The following is a 27,163-nucleotide window of genomic DNA, read 5'->3' as shown; positions in this document are numbered from 1 at the left end:
GGTGGGGGATTATAGAGGTCTACAATGTACAGCTGTAATCAGACACTTTTGCAGCTAAACAAGAAGGGAGGGGGCTGAGGGACAGTGAGTGACAAAACCCCCACCTTTTGCTGTGGAGCTGCCACAGGAAGACCCCCAATGGATCCCAGCCATGCGGCATGTCCTTTACGTCAGACAAGTATAATTCAATACCAAGTTATGGGAATACGATATATCCCAGAGATACATCAAATAGATTTTTGGAATCACACGAACAGGAGGAATGTCACCCTAGCTTGCAGCACAGTCTAGTGCGTAGGGATGAGGAGATACATGGCACAGTCTTTCGGAAACCCCATAGGGCCACTGTGTTTGGTCTCCCCGCGTAGCAGGGGCCTGGCTGCATTCTATGACACCAAAACTGGCTCCCTATGACCGTCCATTAAGGAATTATAGCCCATTTTAGTTTTTAGAGTTTGTACCTGACAAAGACCAGGGGTGGAGCTTTAGGTCCAGCCAGGGGGCAAGAGGGGAGTGATCCAGAGGGGTTAAGAGCTCCAGCAGCCATAGCTCAGTGTCTTTTTCCCTGGGAGGTCACGACCTCACATCATGTGGGAGAAGTCCTGCAAGGGACCACCAACCTCCCATGTGGCAGCCCCTCCCCCACAAGCCAGGCCTTCTATCTTACTGGTAACTGTCTCTCAATAACTGCTTGTATCTTTTGTACCCCTACTATTGTGTTTGCATCTCTGACCATTATGTATGTATAATGCTTATATATATAGTGTATTGTCTAGTGTGCCCTTAAGGCGATTAAATATATAATTTAACCTTGGGCTGCTCTTTTATCTCGATCCACGAATCATCACGTCCATTGTTCGGTCCAACGACCACACTACCGGGGCTGGTTCTTTGCCCGATATAATCCCACGGTCCTAGGGGGAATTATATTTAATAGGAACTGGTGGCAGCTCTACAAGGTTTTGCTTCAATGCTGCTAGTGAAGGAATCTCTCAGCCTGTCAGAGGTGTGAGTGAGTGTGGTGCCACATCAGTGACTGAGTGGGCCACCTCTTCTCACTGTCGGTGCCTTGATGTACCTGTGTAGACAGGGGGTGTCTGGGTAGAACTGTACCAATCTGACCTTACGCGTCTCCGAGGGGGTGTGGAATGTCATGTTGGTGCAAAAGGCAGATCCGTGTCATGTGATCTGTCTGACGTAATTGTGACGTCAAGCTGGTGGCAAGGTGTGGATCCATCACAAGTGGTGGCAACAGTAGGATTCTGCGGGATCTCTCTGGTGCCATTAGTTACAATTGTTATTTGTTTTTCATTATTTGAGCACTGTATTTGGCATTATTTGGGCTCTGTATATGGGAATTATTTTAGCACTCCATAGTGTTGGGTTACTATGTATTTGTTGTGTGCATTATGTATTTGTTGTCTGTATTGTGTTTTTAATGTCTACATTGTGTATCAGCCTCATTAGGAACCTTTATGTCGACCAAAAAGTAACAGTTCGGTGACACGGACTATGGTGACACAGCATGGTTTAAAGTAGAGCAGAGAATGAGACAAGGCTGCATCCTGTCACCATTTCTCTTCAATTTATATGCAGAAGCTATTTTCAGGAAGGATTTTCCAAAAAACAAGAAGGAATCAAAATTGCTGGACGAAACATCAATAATCTTATATACGCAGACGATAGAACATTGATATCAACAAGCGTAGATGGAATGAAGAACTTATTAAGGAATGTCAAGATGGAAAGCTAGAACATGGGACTCCTACTCAATACAATGAAGACAAAAATATTGACTACTGCCAGGTACGACTGGGACTCATTTGAGATGGACGGCGATGAACTGGAAGTTGTAAAGGACTTCAACCTACTCGAGTCAAGTCAATAGGAAAATAGCTATGGGCAAATCAGCAATGAAGTCACTGGACAAGGTCTTCAAATCGAGGAACATTTCACTGGCGATGAAGACATTGCTCGTACAGTCTGGTCTTTTCTGTAGTAACATATGGATGTGAAACCTAAGAAGAAAGAAGACAGAAGAAGAATCAATGCCTTTGAAATGTGGTGGTGGAGAAGGATGTTATCAGTACCATGGATGGCAAGAAGAACAAAAAAAAAAAATTTGCAACAAATCATGCCAGACATGTCACTCAAAGCAAGGATCACCAAGCTATGACTTGCCTACTTTGGACACATCATACGAAGAGAGCAATAACTGGAAAAGGACATTATGATTTGGAAGAATAGAAGGAACAAGGCGAAGAGGAAAACTAGCAACCTGATGGCTTGATACAATCAAGATAATTGTGGGGAAGACCCTGGTGGACCTATCTAGGCTTGCACAAGATCGATTTTCCTACAGAGCTTTCAAGCATCAAGTTGCCATGGCTCAAGATAGAGCTGAAGGCTATTAAAAAATAATATAGTACAGAACTTGAAACATGCATCTGATTTCCATACAGCAATAAAAACAATGTATATTTAGCTGTGGTCCAACAACAATGTGTCTATCTCCTGGAACATTTTCCTAGAGCTTTTGATTTGACGACACTTACATAACACATTAAATTAAGTATCCCATGATTTTTTTTCCTCTCCACTAAACACTATTGTGTTTATTGGTTGAAAATTAATGATCTCAATAAATAGAAACAATGGTATAAGGCTTGTCATTGTATAATAGTCCAACAAACCACTTCATCTTCACTCAAAACCATGAACCCTACGTGCTTCATCTTGTCAGGCAATTGTAGGATCTTGATCTTTTTCCATTGAGTCTTCTATGTGTGCTGCCTAGCTGCCTGGTCCCTTCATGGTACTTTCTCAAAGCTCCACATTATTTATATCATGATGGATGGAGCCATGATACGCCTGACGTGGGACACAGCTGACATTATTGCATTAGACATACGTGAAAATAATGTTACTATTGTCATCCCTCTCTTTATTTCAGAGGACATGAAGGGCTGAGCTGTGCCATCACGTGTGCCTTAATTATGTGTGTCTAATGATGAATATATGTTTAAAGCAGGGTTATTATCCCTGACTGATTCTTCATCCAGCCTTTCCTACACATCTACAGGCTGTGTTATTCGTTTGTTACAAACCCGCAAACACACTCCATTGAACAGGCTCTCCAGATGTTTCAAGCCACCCACAGTAGCTTGTCAATAGGTCATAAAGTTGTGAACCAAGGAATGATTTGCAAAAGAATTGGAGATTACAGCAAGGGGAGTTTTGAATAAAAAAGGTCTCTGTTGGTGGTACGGCTGGCTCGCTGCTATCCTTTATTTTCTATAGCAATCTGTATAGAGCTGGCTATAAATTTCACACTATCATGAAAGAATTATTGCCTCTACTTCCTTTTAGTACATTTTTTATTAAATGTGTAATGTTCTATATAGACATGTAAGGCAAGCAGAAACATATACATTTATAATATATAACGTTTCCAAAGGAGAAAACATATTTTTCTATCCAGTCCAGTCACAGGACAAAATATATATTAACATAAATTCAATCAAATTATCCGAAAAATCTTAGCAAGAAGGCTCCGCTTTAGAATCATACATAGTAGAATATGTGTTTTCCATAAAACTTAGGCAAAATGCATATGGTTATAATTAAATAATATAAGCATAAGTGCAATATAAACCTGAAAAATCTCTGCGATAAATTAGAGAATTATAGGCTTATGGAGGAAAGTTAATATAATACATGATAAAATGTCATACTAATGGATAGAAATCATATACCAGCTGTATGTGAACTGGAGGCTAAAGAGCTTTACTTCTATATTGTACAATGAAAAACTGTTCGTAATGTAAAGAGTAATTGCTTTATGGGGGGAGTTACATTTTATGTGCAACAGATTATCTGAGATATTTCTTAGTTAATAAAGGAACCTGAGTTGTAAAATAAGGATTTTTAATGCTTTTTGCTTAAAACGTATACTAAAAAATGATTAGGATGTTACAAAATTTAAATTTTGCTATGCCGAGGATGGCCAAAAGTAATGGTTTTAAATTGTGTAATAAATTAACACACGCATGTTATGTGCTCATTTTTATAATACATATGTTGTATTAAGGGTATGTACACATGGAGATTTTGAGGATTTCTTTGCAGCAGATTCGCTCCAAAAAACATCTGAAAAGTCATTAAAAAACTGTTGAAAGACTCTACCTATTAATTTATATTGTAAACCGCTTTGCTGTTCATCAGTTCAGCCTTTTTAGCATTTTTTTCAACTTCATGTTTTGAAAAACTCCAGATGTGGAAAAAGAAAATTCATTTCATTTCTTGATGTTGATGGAATTGGCTCCAAACTAATTCCTGTCCAATCAGAAGGTGCAAAAAAAAAATAAAAAAAAAAACTCTTCCAAAACACTTCAAAAATTCTTCAAAACTACTTTGGGAAACAATCCAAAACCTTACCAAAGAAGGAGCGTTTCCTCAAGCTGCTTCTACTAGAAAAATTTGCATTTTTGACCTCCTCAAAAATACTCGGTATATGTGTATGTTCATTTAAACTGCATTGAAAGGTCATCTATTTGTAAATTTATCAGTGGGGAAAAAAAGATTTTAAGGACCGCAGCTGCTTATATAGTTGTGTTTGTTTAGACATTAAGTGTGAAGACATGGGTTTTTCATAGAAATGTTTGTGGTCAGAAAGGGTCAAGGGTGATTTTATTTTCCTAGTAGCAGCTCATGGTCAAAACAAACTTTTTTTCAAATTTGTTTAACCGTAACAAGATCCTGCCAAACAAATCTCTATATCTTGGCTTCCTGGACCCCTGGGAGCATGACATGGGCTGGGGAGGAGTCACATCTACATTTTTAGCTTTGCAGCTTCTAAATGGATTTAAGAATTCATGCAGAGTTTACTACAATGCATAAGTATTATTATGTCATATCTCAGGTCGCCTTCTACAAAGCAGGCTGAGAACCTGTGCCTGTCATATTGCCTGCAGATGATGGCTGTGTTATTCAGTCATCATCTGCCTCCAGGGGTATATGCACACGGCTTATTTTAGACATGTGCAAAACTGGCAAGATTTTTAGTGAGAAACCTCAAGACATCCTTTCATCTTTTGTCCTTTACCATCTTTTTTGGAGTATTTTTGGTAGTTTTTTGCAATGTCTTTAGCTGACAACTTTTTTATTTTAACTTGTATTGAATAAACAAGTGAGCGGCTTCCAAGTGGGAGCTGCCTTGAAAAAGGGTCAGGCCACTTCTTTTAACTACTAGATGTCTTTGGAGACTTGAAGTAGTTAAAAAAAGCTCAAAAGACTGCCTATATGCACAGCAAGTGCTTTTCACATTGCAATGCATATGTTCATTCTATGTAACATTTATTTAGCGCTTTTTCAGCCAAGTCCCAGATTGATAGGGCATTCACATCATGGGGTCCACGCATCCATCTCTTCCCACAACTTGTTCGTGAGGAGCCAATGGGTTGCCATGACAGACAGGAGTTTTCTGAACATCCCCATGCCTGCCATGATGGTGCTCCTATGAAGTCCATAGCTGGGCTTAATAGAAAACCATTATTTTTGCAATATACCATGGAATTGCAATATAACTATAAGCTATCAGAGATTGTAGGTTCAAGTTTCTTAAGGGGAATACAAGATACATCAAAAAATAAAAGAAAAACAATTGTAAAAATATATATAAATTTGAGTAACATCCATTTTTTACCCATTAAAAATAAAGTAAAAAAAATGTTGTATCTCCATTAAAGTTTTGAGCTCTCAAAATATAAAATTAATCAACCTGATTGATCAGTGGCGTAATGAGAAAAAAAAATCTAAATTCCAGAACTATCATTTTTAGGTTCACTAATACTGCAAAAAAATGAGAACCATTTGAAACATCTAACCCAAAATAGTAACATTGAAAAGTCATCTGTGGACTGGGTACAAAAAATAAAATCTCACTCAAATCCATCGACCTAAAAATAGAAATGTTACTGGTCACAAAACATTGCAACACAAGTGACATTTTTTTCTTTTACAAATTTCTGATTTTTATCTCCACAAAAACTTTTATTCACAAGTTTGGAAGTTCAATAACTTCCTTATCGCTGGGCTCCGACCACTGGAACCCCAACTGATCCCGAGAACCGGGGCTCATGTGAATGGAGCAGTGGTTGATCATGCACTCTGCCGCTCAATTCATTTTGGCTGACAGTCAGTACTGGTTGATGACACTTCTAAACCGACGCTACAAGGAGAACTTTCTGTCTCTCATTCCTACGCCGAACAGGCCTAATAAATTGGGGCAGTCTAAATGCGCTTGTTCCGGAATTATTAAAAAAAATTCCCATCTGAAAACTCTGGTGGCAGAGGTCACTGTTCGTTGGACAACCAACAAGTACAGGCGAGAGAGACACAAATGCAATCCAGGAAAGGCAGGGGAACACTGTCAAAGTTCAGGGACAGTTTTCTCAGACCCTCCCATCGCACAGGTCCTGAGGCGTGGGGTACTCTCACAAGGAGTGCAAAGTTTGCTGAGGGAGTACCTTGCTGACCGTACCAACGTCCTCCATGATTCCTCTGTGCCTTATATTTATTGGGCATCCAAGCTGGACACGTGGCATGAACTGGCTCTCTATGCCTTGGAGGTCCTGGCCTCCCCTACCACTAGCGTTTTGTCAGAGCGAGTGTTTAGTGCCGCTGGTGGAATTATAACTGATAGGAGCATCCGCCTGTCAACTGAAAATTCTAACAGGCTGACTCTTATAAAAATGTACAAGGGCTGGATTGGGCCAGACTTCTAAACACCACTGAATGATAGCAGCGTAACATAAACTCAAATGCAGTGTCTTTTTTTGAGAGGTCTAACTCTATTCCCATGCACTTCTGTCTTCACACCCAGACATGGGTATACGCTTCCTGATTTTGTCTATTTGCTCTTGTCCTCCTCCTTCTCCTCATCCTCATCCTCCACCACCATATCACCACCATATCTACCATATCACCATATCTACGTCTCTTGCAAGGGGCATTGGAGTTCCTCCAAATTTTTGGCAGCTGTTACATTCACTGCATAGGAAAACAGTATGGGAGACCCACTTCCTAATAATGAGAATATGTCGTTACTGTGGCCCAGTTCTATGTGTCTTTAAATTGTTATTGGGGTATTTCCTAAATTTTGGCAGCTGTTGGACTCACTGCATAACCTAAAACTATATAGCAGACCCGCTTCTTTCTAATGGGAACATGTCGTTTCTGTGGCCAAGCTGTATATGCCTTTAAATTGGTATTGGGGTTTTTCCTAAATTTTGGCAGCCCTTGCAGTCACTGCATACATAATAACAGTATAAGAGACACAAGCTTTAATAATGGGAACAACAAATAATAGCCGACTGCTGGCCCTTCAGAATAGTAAGGGCTGCTTGATGGCCCTATGAAAATAGTCTTTGTGACTTTCAGAGTCCCTCCTTCATAAATGAAACAGGATGTGTCTGATCATGTCTCACACACCACATGGCAAGATAAGGTAGTAAAATGTTAAAATTACATTTACCGGTGAATGTATTTTTCACCGTTGAAAGCAATGCAAAAGTACAAAAACACATCAAAATGCTATGTGTGAACATAGCTCAAGGTGTGGAGGAGCATTTTTGTTTTTGTATATTTATTTTGCCTTATATACAAGTCATTACCCCGGAAAGCATGTTCCTTAAAATTTTTCCCTTGGAAAATCCATTTTGGTTTCATTTTTGTATGTTTTATTGTGAGTCCATAAAAGTGGCATGATAACTCTGACAACATTGTTGACAGCAGTGACCTGGGAGTCAGAAATGCTTCCAGGGGTCTTCCCCATGCTGTTCCCATGTCATTTGAGCGCTGTTCCCATCGATTTGGGCAATTTTTAGGCCCTCTGCAGACTGCCATGGGGAGCTGCAAGAAATATGCTCGACTTTCCCATAGCTTACATTCGGTTCGTTACTCGGACCGAGCACTCGAGCATTCCAATTTGCTCAACCCGAGCATTTTAGTGCTCGCTCATCACTACCAGTCAGTGAAAGACCAGCTAGGGTTTATCTTTTTGCTTTTTATGTTCTTTACCATGCACCTATCTTCTTTTTTTTTTTTTTTTTTTAGGAAGTAGGCTGCATATACTCTAACAGTACATACTTAATCTTTTATTTTGTATTTCGTGGTTTATTTCACTCACTCTGGGATCTCTTTCTATTTCAGCACACTTTCCCTTCTGTAGGTAATTTGCACTCTGCTCTGCCCTCCGGTTCTTTAGGAGGAATATGAAGAATTCAATGACCTTTCATGCAGCATAGGTCCAAGTTGCCATTGTTTAGCCTGTGCTATCTCAGCTCATGCAAGAACCACCAGGGAACTGCAGGGTCAGGATCTCTAGTCTGTACAGGAACCAGCAGGGTCTGTCACAGTTTTTAGTGTATTTCCTATTTTTTCCTATTGCTCTACTATCATAACACTTATTTACTGCATTATTCCTGTGTCCTGTTGTGTATAAATATGTGACTCTTCAGATTTTGTATTATACAATGCCTGATGAAGAGACCTGAGTTCTATTTGTTACCATCTTTTCAGTTAGCCATTAAAATGTATCAACCACTGAGGTCTCTCAAATGTTATCATTTTTCTATCTACTGGCTAACATGATACAAAGATCTATTTTTACACTAACAGAGATTGACTGCAGCGTTTAAATGGTTAATAACTCGGTTTCTGCAACCTCTATTAGATACAGAAACTAACTAATTAATTTAGCAGGCATATGCCACATGTGGAGTGGGCTCAGCACATGAGCCCGTTCCATACACCCCGACCTATGGGGCGTTAAAGGGTTAAACAACAGGTGAAATCAACTGATGTTTGTTCCTTCACTTACAGAGCTTGCAGCATCTTCTGCAAACTTCTCCAGTACCTCAGGAGAGTTACAGATGTCTTGTAGAGTCTATGCCTTGACAAGTTCAAGCAGTTTTGTGTCAAGAGGCAGACCTAAACAATATTAAACTTAGTATTTAATGTTACGGTTGCACATTTTATATGGCTTTGTGTAAAATTTGGAAACATAAGTTTATATGTGGTAACTGATAATGTAATGGTTTTAAAACTGATAGAACAGATGGGTTTTACAGTATAGGCATGAGTGAACATCAACAAAGAGAATCGCAGGGGTTAAACACATTCTTGGACTCCTAGGGTGGAATTAAATGGATTAACTACTTGCAAGGATATTGTCATGGGCTACTGAGAGGGAACAATGCTTATCAATAGTAAGCCACACATCTCAGGCCATGCACTGTCATTTTTCATGCTATGTATATAATTGTGTGATAATCATAATTATGTTCACAATGGGATAAATGAAGAAAGACAATTTTATCAAAGAAGCTCAGGGAACTTAGTAAAGACTAACTACTGGAGACCTTTACATAAAGTAATCATATGAAATATCTACCATACCAGTGTTTCAATATATGTATATATTAAATAAGAAATAAAGTTATGTGCATATATATATATATATATACATCTATATATATATATATATATATAAAAATATACAGTACATACATATAAATATATACATATATATATAAATATTTCAGAATCTTTCTTGTGTTTCAGGCTACATGTGTACAAGAGCCATATTACTCAGCATATACAGCTACCTGGTAGTTCAATACTTGTCTATATTATTCAATGTGTATTCAGAATATTTTTAAGTTTGTAGGTTTTAGGATGGATTTAAAATGTTTTTCTCATCATCGTAAAAGCAAGCTTCTTTGCAGTTCTCGTTACTAAAATCTCTCCATTCTCATGGACAAAAGTGATTTTTAATTCACTGCTCCTTGTCCAGGTTACCAGCCACCACTGTTGTTTATCAATGGTGGCCATTGTCCTAGCAAGGCGCACAAGGCTTGCAATCTCTTTTTTATAGAGCTTGTAAGCACTGCTCTGAAGCTGATCAGATTGCAGCTTCAGTGACACTTTGCTTTTACGTTGCTGCAGAGGCAAAGCAAACTCTTCAGGCCAGTGGTGCGATGATGCCGCTTGAATAAATTATCAATCAAGCAGCAGCGCACCAATTCCCAAGAAGTAGGAATCCAGAAGGTAGGGAAGCCAGGTGCACATGAAGACTGAGGATGATACAACCTTTTTAAAGTACAAGTAACGTTAGCCAGCACACATTTCTCAGTTCTGCATCTACAGTCAAAGATTCATTCAATAACTTTTCTGCAAGCTAAAATGAAGAAAGTTAACTTGCAAACATAGGGTTTCTGATAAATATAGTAAAGTTGCTGTCTACTACATGTACATAGAACTGCTGGTATGCAAAGGAAATGATTTATATTAATAATTTTCATCAAATATTTATAATATGTACAGCTCCAAGGAGACACGGTGCACATACGGTGCTCCACTTTGTTGTGCTGATCACAGTGATACTCCACCAGTCAAATATTGATGGTCTATCTTATCGACTAAAGTTGAGTGGATATTTTGAAATTCATATTCACCGAGTTTGCCAAATTTTCCTCAAAAAATCAATTTGTGTCTAAATAAATTTGCCACGAATCTCAATACTAAAAAGTCCCAATCTGCCCGGAGAAAGGGGGCAGAGAGAGAGAGGGAGAAGGAGAGATTAATTCAGTCATAATAAGCAATTATATAGTGTGAGGTAGCGCTATTCATCATGTTGGGGGGTACTTGCTTCACCGTGTCAATTAAAGCACACATGCAACGTTTTTCCAGCAGTTTATTACGTCTCATAAACCGCTCATAACATAGTCCATCTCAATGGCTCGCCGACATGTTACACATAATATCCCAGAGCCTTTCTAGTGACAGACATGCCCACTTGGCTCCAGATACAGCCTTCAGCAAGGTTACAATATCAATGTCCACATCAAGCAGCATTTTTACCTTTGCCGGGTCGTAGCTGCGTCAGTCAGCTCGGTTCTGCCACCGCTGTGGCTTTAAGGCTTCCCAGATGGGGCCTCCAGGCCACGTACCTTCCAAGGCTACTGGTATCTCAAACACAGGGGATCCAGCCTCTGCCTTCCAGGCTTCACCAGGACTCTCTCTCTAGGCCTCACCAGGCCACTCTTTCTCTAGGCCTCACCAGGCCACTCTCTCTCTAGGCCTCACCAGGCCACTCTCTCTCTAGGCCTCACCAGGCCACTCTCTCTCTAGGCCTCTCTTTCTCTGTTTCAAAACTACAAGGGTTTATATATCCTTTTGTGCACACAGGACCTGTGATGATGTCACAGTCACGTGATCAGTCACCTGAGGGGGAGGTAAATGGTCAGCTAGAGCACACACCCTGGACATTCTAGCAATGTAGCAAGCCGCTGCATTACAATAGGTACAGCATTCCCCCATATATCACTTGAAACTGTGGATCAGTATTAACCCCTTTACCTCCCAAGCCTGTTTTCACGTTCATGACCAGGACCAAATTTTACAATTCTGACCACTGTCACTTTATGAGGTAATAACTCTGGAACGCTTCAACAGATCCAACTGATTCTGAGAGTGTCTTCTCATGACATAATGTACTTCATGATAGTGGTAAAATTTGTTTGATTTTTTTTTGCGTTTCTATGTGAAAAAAAACCCGGAATACTGGCAAAAACATTTAAATTTTCAAACTTTTTATTTTTGTGCCCTTAAATCAGAGAGTCATGTCACAGAAAATAGTTAATAAATAACATTTCCCATATGTCTACTTTACATCAGCACAATTTGTGAAACATAATTTTTCTTGTCAGGAAGTTATAAGGGTTAAAAGTTGATTTCTCATTTTTCCAACAAAATTTACTAAAACATTTTTTTTAGGGACTGCATCACATTTAACGTTACTTTGAGGGGTCTATATGACAGAAAACACCCAAAAATGACACTATTTTAAAAACTGCATCCCTCAAGTTGCTCAAAACCACATTCAAGAAGTTTATTAACCCTTCATGTGCTTCACAGGAACTTAAGCAACGCAGAAGGAAAAAATGAACATTTAACTTTTTTTTTTCACAAAAATTTTACTTTAGACTAGTGATGAGCGAGCGTGATCATTTAACCCTTTAAACGAGCATGCTCAGGTCCTCACCAAGCATTTTGGCGTGCTCGGCATTTCTTTTACTGTCGCCGCACCGCAAATGCTGTCGATGCCGAGCACACCGCAAATACTCGGCGAGTACCCAAGCGTGCTCGCCGAAGGGGTTAACAATTCATACTTGCTCATCACTACTTTAGACCAAATTTTTTTAATTTTTGCAAAGGTAACAGGAAAAATTGACCCCAAAATAAGTTGTGCAATTTCTCCTGACCATGCCAATACCCATATGTGGGGGAAAATCACTGTTTGGGTGCACGGCAGGGCTTAGAAGGGAAAGAGCAGCATTTGACTTTCTGAATGCAAAATTTCCTGTAATAATTAGCAGACACCATGTCGAATTTGGAGAGCCGCTAATGTGACTAAACAGTGGAAACCTCCACAAGTAACACCATTTTATAAAATATACCCTTCATTGAAGTTGTCTAGATGTGTGGTAAGTACCTTGAACCCCCAGGTGCTTTATAGAAGTTTATAATGTACAGTTTGCCTCCTGGAGCGGAGATTTTCCTAGAATAGTATTCACACTCCATATACAGAGTCCCTATGTGCTAGAAGAATCCCCCTTCAAGTGACCCCACTTTGGAAACTATACCCCTTTTGGAATTTATCTACAAGTGTGGTGAGGATTTTAACTACATGGGTGTTTTCCAGAAACAAGCAACAGTGGATGTTGCTGAGTGAAAATTGCAAACTCCCGTTGTAGTGACCAGTACATTGTAGCCCCCAGTACGTTGTAGTGAACAGTACGTTGTAGTCCACAGTACATAGTAGTGTCCAGTATGTTGTGCCCAGCTCATGCTTCTGGAGACATGCACCCGTAAGTTAGGGGAGCTCTCATCGCTACAAAAATGCCAAGCATGTGGATGCTAAATGTGGTTCAGGCACACTGGGGCTCAGAAAGGAGGGGGCATTTGGATTTAGGAGCACAGAATATGCAGAATTTCTTTTAGGGAGCAAGGTGCCATTTTGCTTTTCCAGAGCCTTTGCGCTACCAGTAGTGTGAAAGCCCCCTATATTTCCATTGACAGATGACAGACCTGAGTGGGGGCTTTTTTTGTGGATTGATTTGAAGCTTTTGTTAGGAATATTTTACGTAACATTTTGGATCACATTTATGCAGCACTCTACGCTGAGCACTTATATCAGGGTTTCCATTTAAATCTCCAAGTGATGCTATTCAGATGAAACCCTCGAGGGTAAAGAGGCAGCGGAGTTATTCTGGACTCCGTTTGACCTCTGTCCAGCTGTGTCCTTTTTTTCAGGGCGCTTTTCTTCACGCCTGATAAAAGACGGACACCACTGAATCATAGGCCAGACGGCGGCCACGATGCCTTCATCTGCCTCATTAAAGGGAATCTTCTGCCTGGGGTTTCCGTCTGAATCACGTTTTACAGAGATTTACACGGAAACCCCAGTGTAAGCGCTCAGCGCAGAGCGAAAGATAAATGTGTGCCATACCTTACTGCGATCTTTGGGAGGCATAATGAACAAATCAGCAGCAGGTGAAGAATTGGTTTTATTTATTTATTACGTCATTCTTTGTGCGGTATAAGTGATTAGATTATTTTATTCTTCGGGTCGGTGCGATTACAGTGATACCAGATTTATATAGTTTTTTTATGTTTGGCTGCTGTCACACACTAAAAGTCTCTTTTTTGCAGAAACTAGTTTTTGCATCACCATATTTCATAGATATAAGGCAGCTTTGTGCTTCGGGTGATTACGATTACAGCAATACCCCAGTTTTTTTATGTTTTGACGCTTTTACACATTAAAAATTATTTTATAGAAAAAAATTATTATTTTTGCATCTCTTTATTCTGAGAGCTATAACTTTTTTATTTGTCCGCTGATGGAGCTACAGTATATGGTGGCTTGTTTTTTGCGGGACAAGATGTTGTTTTCAGCTATACCATTTTTATTTATATTTGTCTTTTTTATTGCATTTTATTAAACTTTTTGCTCAGCGGTATGATGATAAAGCATCTGTTTTTGCCTAGTTTTTTATTTTAATTTTTTACCTTGTTCACTAAGAGAGTTAACTAGTGGAACAGTTTTATAAGTCGGGTCGTTCTGGACGTGGCGATACCAAACGTGTACTTTTATTGTTTTTTTTGTTTTTTTTATAAAAATGTTTATTAATGGGTACAATATACATATATTATTTTGTGATTTTTTTAAAAATATATTCTTATGACTTTTTTTCACTCTTTTTTACTTTTTACTTAGTCCCACTATGGGACTTCCACTTTCTGCAGTTTGATCGCAGTTATAAGGCATAGCAATGCCTTGTAACCGGTCAGCCCTGCAGACACAAGTTAGTTAGATCATTCACTGCACATGATCTAACTAACATGCTAGTGCCTGGTGACCCGAATGTAGTCATGACGACATCATGTCACCATGGCAATGATCAGGCCCCCGTGATGATGTTGTGGGGGTGCCGATTCAAGGGCAGAGGGACTTTCCTCACTCTGCCTGCTCACTAAATGCTGCAATCGCAGCATTTAGGAGGTTAAAGTGCTGGGAGCAGAGAGTGCACCACTCCTGGCACTGAGAGCCGGGCGTCAGCTAGCAGAATCAACTGACACCCAGAGGCAATCGCACGCACACAGCCTCTGTGTGCGCAAAATCGCCATTACTTATCCATACATCCAAGATCATTAAGTACCATGCGACTTGGACATATAGATATGTCAAAGGAGTTAACAGACTGACACTACCACTCCCATTTCAATCTTCTTTAGCACTGCCATAGTACACAACAATCAGATTAGGCCTTTTTCTATCCCTATTTGAAATGGGCACTGTGTCCTCCATTTCCTACACTGTTCAAGCATAAAATGGTGCTCCTTGGCCAAACCCCATCTATTATACTGCCTGTGATACCCCCCTAATTGGCTACACTAGACCATGTGATGCGATATCTGCAGGGCATCATGGTGAAGCCCATGTGGTTTCGTCAGTCACCTTAAGCTCACTCACTGAGTGTTCAGTGTGTGAAATAGCACTAAACAAATCACAGAGTGTTCAAATTTGCGGGGACCTGGATTGATCCATTCATCTCTACTAAGGATTGGACATCAAAATATAAAATTGAGAAAAACCCTTTAATGGGGTCAAACTTCCATGTCAATTGTATAAAGCAGGTCAAACATCTTCAAGAAAGCTTGTCAAACACCAAAGCAGAATTGAGGAAGGTAGAATCTTACTTTATTACATCTATTTTTCTTTGACATTATACTTTGGTGGAGGCTCTAGCAATCAAGAACTTCAGATGTAATCTGCTGAATAGTGTTGAGCCACCCCCGTAGTGTTCGAGTTCGGTTCGGTTCGTCGAACACCCGTGTGTTCGCCGAACTGTTCGTCGAACTGTTCGTCGAACACCTTCGAACACCGTTAAAACCAATGGCAGGCAAACAAAAACACATAGAAACACATAGAAAACACCTTCAAAGGTGTCCAAAAGCTGACAAACTGCTCAGAAGACACAACTAACACATGGAAAAGTGACAAGTACATATAGTCATGCGAAAAGAAAAGAGGTGGAGGAGTAAAAGGAGGGGGAGACACAGATATAGGCATGTCATGCCCTTCTAAAATCCAAAAAGTGAGAAGCCGACACGTTCAGTCCGCTCCTGCCCGTGCCACCTCCGTGTCGCCGGGTTTGTGCCAGAGCCGCGGTGAACCCTGACGGCCAGCCCCCCTCTCCCAATACTGGTGCCTGTCCGCTGGTGGGTCGAGCGAGCCCCCCTGTGGTGGAGGCAGCTCTAAGCTTTTTAATTTAAATTGTCTCTCTAATTTGAATAAATACACTTTAAATCCATTTACAAGGATCTATTGGAGGGCAAGTCTCATGCCAGCAGCCGCGTAATTCCAGCTCCAGTAGCGTCCACTAAAGCTGCTGCAGTTAAAAAGCTTTTATAAGGATCGAGCTCGGCTGTCCACCGCAAGGCATCCTACTGCCAGTCCGAGCCCCTATGCCTTGGGTTGCCTCCTGATGCTCTTCACTGAGTATCCCGTGGTCCCGAAGCATTTCCTTTGAAAAAATGAAGTGTCCAAACTACAGGTGGTGTAGTTTGCTTAACAGCCGGGATAATCCGCTGACTAGGAGGCCCTGCTACTAGGCACAAAGTATTTCCTGGGCTAGATGCAGTTAAAAATTTGTAATTAGATACTCTCGTTGGATGCTGAGAAAGCATTCCATAGAGTCTCCTGGCACGCCATATATGATTCTCTTAAAAAGCTTGGGGTAGGGGTCTAGGGGACCCTTTTATAGCCAAAATCACGGCCCTGTATCGCAATACGTCACCTAGGCTGAAGATAAATGGAACTGTAGCACCCCGAGGGCTCGGTTGCTACAGAGGTATAGCACCTCACCCAGAGGTGTGATATCTCACTCTCAGGTAAGGATGTAGTGTGGATCAGGACCCGACACCTGCATGCATTGCACCACATTGCCGTGGGGCAGGGCGACCAATATGCCCCTGAGATGGGCACGACAGTCCCTGTCCCTGGCTGGAGTGGGGGGAGGGAACACTGAGGAAGGGGAACCCTGTAGTGCAGGAGCAGGGAGGAAGCAGTTCCTGGGTGCATTGAGAAGGGAGTATAAAAGGTGGGCACCATCTTAGTTCAGTGCAGAGAAGTCTGAGCAGAAGTGCAGGGAGCAGGGGCTCTGCATGAGCTCTGCTCCGGAGGCGGGCCTAGTAACAGAGGCCCAGGCCTGGAAGAGGGAGAAGGAAGGAAGAGGAGCGGAGAAGGCTCCAGGAACGAGGAACGAAGGGATCTCAGGGGTGCGGACGGGCGAGTCGCCACCGCACGCCCGAATCCACCTGCGTGGAGGGGTCAGGCCAAAGGGGGAGACCGGTCCCCGAAACTAGTGGAGACAGGAAACGACCCTCAGCTAGAAACAGGAGGCTGTGACATTTTATGTGGCGCAGCCCCTCGCTACACCCGCTAGGAAGGCACCACATAGGGTCAGGGAAACTGGCGCCAAGTTTACCAAGAGGAGGCCCGAGGCAGCCGGACAGAAGGGTTGGCAAGAAAGGCCAGACAAAGGACACACAAAGGGGGTCCTGTGAAGCACTCCAAAGTTATCTGGGAGTTGTCTGAGCTCCTCACCTGGTGAGCACAGTACGACGTGGGCAGCCGTTACCTGCAGACGTGGTCTAGATAATAAGAACTGTGAGTAAAGGCCCTGGACTGCATCACTGACTCCGTGTCATTACTGCTGCTGCCCTGCACCATCACCCCCATCCTCCGCATACACTGCCCTGAGGCTATACTCCTCCCGTGGGGAGTTATGCTACGCTCTGCTGCACCCACAACACCAGCCTCAGCGGTCTGCCCTGGAGCGGCGGTTCACTCTGACCGCAATCCACGGGTGGCGTAGTCGGACATTTAAACATCAAAACCACATAAATAGTTCCGCCACTGGTTTGACCGCCCTGAGCCACGGAACCGGGTTGCCGCCACGGAGACTACAACCACCAGCATCCACCAAAAAGGGTCCAGCTCCGGGTGTCCCAAGGCCCAGGGGGCGCGTCAGAACATTTTCATCACCTTTCACAATCACCAATGGGACAAGGCAGGGATGTTCTCTGTCCCCTCTCTTATACATCCTAGTGACGGAGCACCTGCTCTCATCAATTCGCCATAACCCCAATATTAGGTGGATTGAGGTGGGAGGCACCGAGTACAAGTGCTCTCTATTTGCTGATGATGTCCTAGTATATATCACTCAATCACATATATCCATCCATGCTGTTATGGCTGAAATAGATCACTTTGTTACATGGTCAAATTTTAAAATCAATGCAGCGAAGTCTGAGGCCCTCGATGTCTCCCTCCCCAAATCCATATAGGATTCCATCCAGTCCAACTTTCCCTTTGCCTGGCCCTCACAGGGTATCAAATACTTAGGAATTCCTATTCATAGAGACCTCTCCCATCTATGTTATCTTAATTTTGGGCCCTTTATTGAACAACTCCATACAGACCACGGTTGGCAAGTTAGAACTGTAAGATTCACTACGTGAACCACTGGTGTTTTGTGGAAAAGCACATGTACACTGTGTTCCAAATTATTATGCAAAAAGTGTTTAGGAGTGATAAGGGAAGAATTTGTTTGTTTGTCAGTTAAACTCATTGATGGTGATGTGTGTCAGGGCTCTTTATATCACTGTAAGCAATTGCAGACACCTGTGCTAATTAGTTTGGCAGGTGTGTCCAATGAAAGGCAAGACTACTTAAGAAGGCTGTCTCACATTATTAAGCAGCCTACATTTTCTGCCAAAATGGGAAAGAAAAAGGATGTGTCGGCTGCTGAGAAGCAACAAATTGTGGAGTGTTTAGGTCAAGGCATGACTACAATCAACATTGTGCGGTGATCAGGATGAAGTGTCTTGGCAATCAAGAAGTATGTAGCTGATTCACAGTACACACGTGTGCGTGCTGATAAGGGCAAATTGAGGACTCTTTCCTACAGGCAATTCCGTCAGGTTGAAAGAGCAGCGGCAAAAAAGCCTTGTCATAGCAGCAGACAAGTTTTTGAAGCTGCTTGTGCCTCCAACGTCCCCCGAACAACAAGATGCAGGGTCCTTCAGAGGTTTGCAGCTGTGCATACGCCATCCTGTCGACCTCCTCTATCCACTTCACACAAGCAGAAACGGCTCCAGTGGGCCAAACATTACATGAAGACTGATTTCAAAACTGTTTTGTTCACGGATGAGTGCCGTGCAGCGCTCGATGGTCCAGATGGATGGAGTGGAGGATGGCTGGTTGATGGACACCCCACGCAAACACGGCTACAGCGCCAACAAGGAGGAGGTGGAGTAATGTTTTGGGCTGGAATCATGGGGAGAGAGATTGTCGGCCCCTTTAGGATCCCTGAAGGCGCTAAAGATGAACTCCATAATGTATGTGGATTTTCTCAAACAGCACTTCCTGCCATGGTTCAAGAAGAAGAACCGTGTATTTCACAGCAAGATCATTTTTCTGCATGATAATGCACCATCTCATGCTGCACATAAAACATCTGCATCTCTGGCTGATATGGGCATAAAAGGGGACAAACTTATGGTATGACCCCCATGCTCCCCTGACCTCTCCCCCATTCAGAACCTTTGGAGCATCATTAAAAGGAGTGTCTATGATGGCGGGAGGCAGTTCACATCTAAGCAACAGCTCTGGGAGGGTATTCTGTCCTCATGCAAAACAATTGAAGCAGAAACCATCCAAAACCTGACAAATTCAATGGACGAGAGAGTTCAGAAGCTCCTTTCGAACAAGGGGTCCTATGTGAAAATGTAACATCACCTAGAATAAAGTTTTGAGTTGAAAACTGATTGATTTCAGTTTCTAACAACCTGCTAATGCTTATAATTTCAAAAATGACCATTTTTTTGGTCTTTATTAAAATGAAAAGGTTGATCGAAAAGTTTGGGGGATCTAAGAGTGTGGCAACCCAGTAGTCATGATTACTTCGAATTCTGACAATATGAGGGTCATGCTGCAGGTAGTGCAGCAAGAAGGCACTTATGTGTCTTGCGCATCTCGGAGCCCCAAAATTATTTTCCGGGCTAGATGCAGCTAAAAATTATTATTAATTTTAAATCTGGTGAAGCTTTAGTATAGATGGCCTAATAAGATCAGTGCTGCACACTGCTACAAAGCCCGAATTATTTTCCAGTCAAGATACAGATAAACATGATTAGTAATTTTAAATCTGGTGGAGCTTATTATAGATGGCCTAATAGAATCAGTGCTGCACACTGCTACAAAGCCCAAATTATTTTCCAGCCAAGATACAGATAAACATGATTAGTAATTTGAAAGCTTAAAACGGTTGGTAGGGTGATTTTAACCAATCATCAAGCTTTTACTCTCCCCAGGATGACACAGGGGTAGAAAAGTCGTTTCAGATCCATGATTTGTTCATCTTTATGAACGTGAGTCTGTCTACATTATCAGTGGAGAGCCGCGTGCGCTTATTTGTCAGCACACCACCAGCAGCGCTGAACACACGTTCAGACAGAACGCTGGCTGCGGGGCATGACAAGATCTCCAAGGCGTAAGTGGCTAGCTCCGGCCATTAATCCAGATTGGAAGCCCAAAAAGAGCAAGGGTCCAGTGACACAGTCGTGGCTTCAATGTTTACTTGGAGATACTCCTGTACCATCGTCTGTAGGCGTTGACTATGTGTCAGACTTCTTGTCTCCTGTGGCCTTGCAAAGGATGGGCTAAAAAAGTGGTGAAATGATTCTGCAAAATTGATGTTACCAGCAGATACTGTGGTTCTGTTACGGTTTGAGTGCTGAACACTTGACGGTCCCACGGTTGGCAAGTTGGAACTGTGAGATTCACTACGTGCACCACTGGTATTTTGTGGAAAAGCACATGTAAGATTCTGCAACAGTCTCTGCTGATACTCCTGCATGCGTGCATCCCTTTCTATGGCAGGAATAATTTCTGCAAATTTACTTTTGTACCGGGGATCTAACAGTGTGGCAACCCAGTAGTCAGGATTATTTCTAATTCTCACAATTCGAGGGTCATGTTGCAGGTAGTGCAGCAAGAAGGCACTCATGTGTGTTGCACATCCAGGAGCACCAAGTCCCTGTTGTGTTGGTGGCGAGGTAACAATCATGCTTCCTTCCTCTGTCCTCTCCCCCCAACCTCGCACAACAGAAATGTGATCAAGGTCTCCCTCATCTGATGAGTCTTCCATCAGTTCGTCCTCCACTTCTTCCTGGGCTCCTGCACCTTCCTCACTAGTTTGGCTGCTACCATGCGCCCTGGTAAAACCATCTCCCCCACCCTCACATGCCTGCCGCCTTGGTGCTGCCGACCGTCTGGACCTTGCAGATGTTAGCCCTTCCGCATACAACTCCTCCTCCTCTACTTCCTCCACCTCCTCTTGTGCCACCACCTGACTCCGAATTCTGTTTAACATGTGCTCCAGCATGTAAATCACCGGAATAGTCATGCTGATAATGGCATCGTCAGCACTAAACATCTTCGTCGCCATTTCAAAACTGTGCAGAAGGGTGCATAGGTCCCTGATCTGAGACCACTCCTCCAGCGTGATTTGCCCCACCTCTGGATCTCGTTGGCCCAGGCTATACGTCAGAACGTATTGCACCAGGGCTTGTCGGTGCTGCCACAGTCGCTGCAACATGTGCAGAGTTGAATTCCACCGGGTAGGCACATCGCATTTTAGCCGGTGAAGTGGCAGGCCCAACGACTTCTGTAGAGATGTAAGTCGCTGAGCTGCAGGATGCGAACGGCGAAAGTGAGCACACAGCGACCGTGCCCTCTGCAGAAGGTCATCTAGTCTGGGATAGTGGGCTAAAAATTGCTGGACAACCAGGTTCAACACGTGAGCCATACAAGGCACGTGTGTGACATTGCCCCGGCGAAGGGCCGCACCCAGGTTTGCAGCATTGTCGCACACGGCCTTCCCTGGTTTCAGGTCCAGTGGAGACAACCATTCATGAAATTGGTTCTCCAGAGCTGACCACAACTCCTCAGCTGTGTGACTCACATTTCCCAGATATTTCAATGTAAAAACCGCCTGATGACGTTGAGCCCTACTGCCAGCATAGTAAGGAGGTGTGCAGGATCCCTTCTGCGCAGTTAGAAAGCTTGTGGCATGACCAGACAGGCTTTGGGTGCAGGTGGAAGACCGAGAGGAGGTTGAGGAGGCAGAAGCAGTGGAGGAACTTTGACATAAAGAGGATTGACGCACAACTCGTGGGGACGGCAAGACTTGGACAGCAGCCCCTTGTCCTGCTGTCACCATAGTTACCCAGTGCCCAGTCAGCGACATGTAACGCCCCTGTCCATGCCTACTCGTCCAAGTGTCTGTGGTGAAATGCACCCTGTCACACACAGAGTTTCTCAAAGAAGCGGTGATGTTGTGTGCGACATGCTGGTGGAGCGCAGGCACACCTTTCTTTGAGAAGTAGTGCCGACTGGGCATCTGGTACTGGGGCACTGCGACGGACATAAGGTCTCGAAAATCCTCTGTGTCCACCAGGCGGAAAGGCAGCATTTCTGTAGCCAAGAACTTGCAGATGGTGAAATTCAACCTCTTAGCTTTCTCATGGCTAGGAGGAAATGGTCTTTTACTTGTCCACATCTGAGGGACCGAGGGCTGGCTATTGTGCTTAGACGGGGTTGATAAGGGTGTCCCCGGCAAACTGCCGGTCTGTGAGGAAGATGCAGGCGGACATGTTAGGTTGCCTTGATCCAAAGGTGGTGCTATCGATGTCGGACAGCGCTCAACACCAGCTGGTGTTACCACCTCCAAAGAAAATGATGACCTGCCAATCACGCTGGCTGTTGCGGGTAAAGAGGTGGCAGGTCTGCGCCCCAAAACAAGTGTGACTGCTGTCCCCCCAGTCACAGAGGATGAAGAGGCCGCGGATGCACAAGATATGGCAGACGGTGGTTGGCCCGGCCGGCTAGGCCGCATTGTAGCACACTGAGCTTCCCACTGCAACTTATGCTTCATGTCCATGTGCCGGTTCATGCATGAAGTACTCAAACTATGTATTTTTTGGCCTCTACTTAGCTTTTGCTCACAAATGTTACAGATAACACGAGTTGGGTCATCTTTATCGATCTGAAAAAATGCCCAGGCTATGCAAGGCTTAGCACCCATGCGACCTGAAGAGCCACCACGACTTGTGGTGAGAGGCAGAGTTGTGTTTGAGGATGCAGTTGTTGACGTGCTTCCAGTACTACGTCTCTGTCCAGGAAGGCGCAACCTGACCTCGTCGTCACTAGCATCTTCCTCCACCTCCTCTGCTGACCTCATCTCTTGGCTGACTGTGGGTTGACAGTAAGTGGGATCTCCAACCTCATCATCATTACCCTGTGCGTTATCACACCCGTCGTCCTCAGAGCCAACCTGTTCCTGCCCTGACAAAAAACTAAAGTTGTCGCTCCAATCAGGTATTTGAGTCTTATCATCGTCTTCCTCATTGTCTCCACCAACAGGAGTTACAGTTTGGGAATGAGGGTCTACATTATGGTCAGAACCTTCTGCGTCTGGTCCTGGATCCGACTCATAAAGATTCTGGGCATCAGTGCAGATCATTTCCTCGTCTGGATTCACAGAAGCGCTGGAGTCGACCTCTGATTCCCAGGCTATAGTATGAGTAAACAGCTCTGCAGACTCAACCATCTGTTCTACCTCATACTCAGACGGGCAGCTGGAGATTTGGGAGCTGTGAGGAAGCAAGTGCGATTGGGGTGACACCTTTGAGGACTGGAGTATTTGTGATGTTGAAGTTGATGTGGAGGAGAGCCCACTTAAAGGAGCACTTGATATCCGTTGAAGCACCTGCTGTTTTTGTGCCTCATCTGGAATTTGTAGCGATTGGCGTGGCCGTAAGAAAGGGATCTTATCACATTGTCCGCTAAAAGAAGTAGACATTTTAGTTTGGCTGGAAGATGGTCTTTCTTCTGCAGATGTTACTGTTGCTTTAACACCTACCCCACGGACACAACCTTTTTTCCCCTTCCCAACACGCCTATTCCCCTTTCCACCAGCAGCAGGCCTTTTTCCACTCATTTTGGTGGTTAACTAATTAACAACTCTGGAGTTGTTTGCACAAAAAAACAATGGATGGGAACCGAGCATAGCTGAGTGGCCAAACTGTGGTATTAGGCCAAAACTATTGGCTGGGTTAGATGCAGAAAAAAATTATATTCAATTTGCAACCTGATGGAGGTCAGTATAGATGGACTAATAGAGAAAGTCCCACACACTGCTAGAAGGCCAAATATTTTTTCAGAGCTAGATGCAGAAAAAAATATATTCAGTTTGCAACCTGATGGAGGTCTGTATAGATGGATTAATAGAACAAGTCCCACACACAGCTAGAAGCCCAATATTTTTTCAGAGGTAGATGCAGAAAAAAATATATTCAGTTTGCAACCTGATGGAGGTCAGTATAGATGGACTAATACAACAAGTCCCACACACAGCTAGAAGCCCAATATTTTTTCAGAGGTAGATGCAGAAAAAAATATATTCAGTTTGCAACCTGATGGAGGTCTGTATAGATGGACTAATACAACAAGTCCCACACACAGCTAGAAGCCCAATATTTTTTCAGAGGTAGATGCAGAAAAAAATATATTCAGTTTGCAACCTGATGGAGGTCAGTATAGATGGACTAATACAACAAGTCCCACACACAGCTAGAAGCCCAATATTTTTTCAGAGGTAGATGCAGAAAAAAATATATTCAGTTTGCAACCTGATGGAGGTCTGTATAGATGGATTAATAGAACACGTCCCACACACAGCTAGAAGCCCAATATTTTTTCAGAGGTAGATGAAGAAAAAAATATATGCAGTTTGCAACCTGATGGAGGTCAGTATAGATGGACTAATACAACAAGTCCCACACACAGCTAGAAGCCCAATATTTTTTCAGAGCTAGATGCAGAAAAAAATTATATTCAATTTGCAACCTGATGGAGGTCAGTATAGATGGACTAATAGAATGATGCTCTGCCCAAAAGATTTTACTTCACTAGGTGCAGTAAAAAAATTGGTATTCTATACACAGGTGGTATATCTTGCAACACAGATAGGCTACTCCACTGACTAACACACTCTGCAATAGGCCAAAAAGGATTAGCTTTGCTAGATTCAGCCAAATGCTGTGAAAAAAACTTGCACAGCACTGGCACAGACCTGCCTGCCAAAAACTGATAGGAACTGATGTAACCTAGTCCTGAAAAGGACTCCAATTACAATTAGTCTTTACTCCCACAATCTATCTATTTAAGAGCACAGACCTGCCTGATAAAAGTCGTAGGAAATGCTGTAACCTAGTCCTTAAAAGGACTGCAATCACAACTATTCCCTACTCCCAAGCTATCTGTAGATTTGTGCGAAAATTGGCTTGAAATTAACAAGGTATAGCGCACACAGCAACAGCGGTGCCGTCTAACACGCAGCTGCAGCAGTGAGAAAATGGTGGCGACGGGGAAAATGGCTTGGTCTTATAGGGCAAGGACATGTGACATACACTGCCAATGACACATGCCCTTGCTTGTGTGAAAAAAAGCACTTCGCTCCATGTGTGCGCTGCTGATAGGCTGACAGATTGCACCTCCCCACTGTAAATGCGGGAAAGAGAAAAAAAAATGGAGATCTTCATTGTTCCTGCAGAGATCCATCCCCTGCCCCTCCCCCCACCCCGCTGTACACTCAAACTGCGTATTAACATTAATTTTCATCATTACTGAGAAAAAATCCAGTTATGATTTTGGTGCACGAACAGTTATCGAACATAACCTCGAACAGCCGAATTTTTCTCAAATTGTTCGTGTTCGCCGAACGGCTCGAACACCGCCCAAAACAGCTCGAATTTGAGATTGGCGAACAGTTCGAGTAGAACAACGCTCATCTCTACTGCTGAAATATAAATGACTTATAAGGTATCATTCATCCCTTAGGCTAAGATATATTTTCATATTCCTTTAAAGTCTGACCAGAAGAAAACATCCAGATCATGATGTTTTATCCTGCAGTCCTTACAAAAACCCAACTGATATTTTTCCGGAATTTAATTAATACTACATCATTTATGTTATCAGTAACAAGAGGTGTTTCCTATTTGGGAAATGCTCAAAACATGAACTGTTGGGGTACTTGAATTATGGCGCCGAAAAAAAACACCTAGCAGTAAGAGAGGTCAGAAGTGGAAAGATACTAAAAGTTTTAGAAAAACAGAGGAATGCCTATTACATAATTCAACTTTGCCATCTGTGAACACACTTGTATCACACTTTTAGATTGTGTGAAATACAAATCGAGGTCAATTTATATTTGAATATAATAAAGTTAATTTCTCATGAAAACCTAAATTATATTTAATATGCCTGGGAACATGTAAAGCTGCCAAACACAGAAGCAAGACAGTCTCTATGACTGCAGTGGATTCTCAGCCCTTGATTACAATTTGATTTCCTTTGGCATACAAAGACAATCTATTTTAGTGAACAATGTTCTTCCTTTACCGAGAATGAGATCTTATTTCTTGGCTGACTGCCCGATCATTCGCATACACAACCAATTTCTTAAGGCAGTAGCTGAAAAATTGATTTTGACTTAATGTAGAATATAGTTAGAAAAATGGACCTGGGAATTAGTCAATTGTATGTGAGGTCCATTGTTTAAAGAGATTAGTAATCAGAAAACTGTACCCATTGCCCTTTTCATAATTCATAGTCCTAAAATGAACAATTGGTATAAGGTCTATGCCAGCAGTTTTTACAAAAATAGATGACAAGTGTAGGAGGCTCCAAAGTCCAGAGGTCGGGAGGAAGGGAAGTAAGGAATAAAGGTTAGAATTATTAATAAAGGAAATTACAATTACAATATTCATGGAGTCACAAGACAATGAAATTCTGACTTACCCACATGTCTCAATAGTTGATTCAGGGAAAAAGAAAACAAGAACAAAGCAAAGCCACTTCAAGAGAATTCCTCCATATATGTGTTTATTATTACATTGTAAACTGTAATACAAAGGTCAGAAATACGGATGTAGAAATTAGGAAATCAAGGTACAAAAAAAATATCACAAAATCGTGCTGTCAAAGGGTGTAAAAAAACATCTGTCAGCTACTGATGGCATAACATAACAAAAAACGCACATACTCACCGCTTAAATCCCTTGCAGCTTCAGCTTTTCCCTGTGGTCGATACCTACATTGCAGAAGTGATAACGTGTTGTAAAGACATGTGACAACTGCAGATGATCTCTGGCCATAAAGATCATATGCCATTCTTGAGAAATATATGATCATATCCTGTAGTTAAAGGGTTTTTTTTCCGCAAAGTTCATTTTAACCTATAGATCTTGGAATAAAAATAAGTACCACAATTGGATGTGTTAAAAAAAATGTTCCTGTGCTGCGATAATCTTATAAATGTGTCCCTGCTGTGTACTGTGTAATGGCTGTGTCTGACCATGTACGGAACACGGTCTGATCATACCACAGCTCCTGGGCAGGGGA

General features: G+C 42.5%; 1 long non-coding RNA gene across 1 annotated transcript; it reads right to left on the bottom strand.

The window, feature by feature from the left end:
- Window positions 1-295: 295 nt before the first annotated feature.
- Window positions 296-26,878, bottom strand: LOC141251755 (uncharacterized). The gene is made up of 3 exons (XR_012313375.1): window positions 26,809-26,878; window positions 26,561-26,662; window positions 296-2,018 (listed from the first exon to the last, which is right to left on the bottom strand). It is a non-coding gene; the product is annotated as an uncharacterized lncRNA (long non-coding RNA).
- Window positions 26,879-27,163: the final 285 nt, after the last annotated feature.

The sequence above is a fragment of the Phyllobates terribilis genome, unplaced genomic scaffold (assembly GCF_046119375.1).
Source record: "Phyllobates terribilis strain yellow unplaced genomic scaffold, ASM4611937v1 Scaffold_2__4_contigs__length_985480577, whole genome shotgun sequence".
Taxonomy (NCBI): domain Eukaryota; kingdom Metazoa; phylum Chordata; class Amphibia; order Anura; family Dendrobatidae; genus Phyllobates; species Phyllobates terribilis.
The sequence above is the reverse complement of the archived record's forward strand: the minus strand, read 5'-3'. Positions and strand labels throughout refer to the sequence as shown.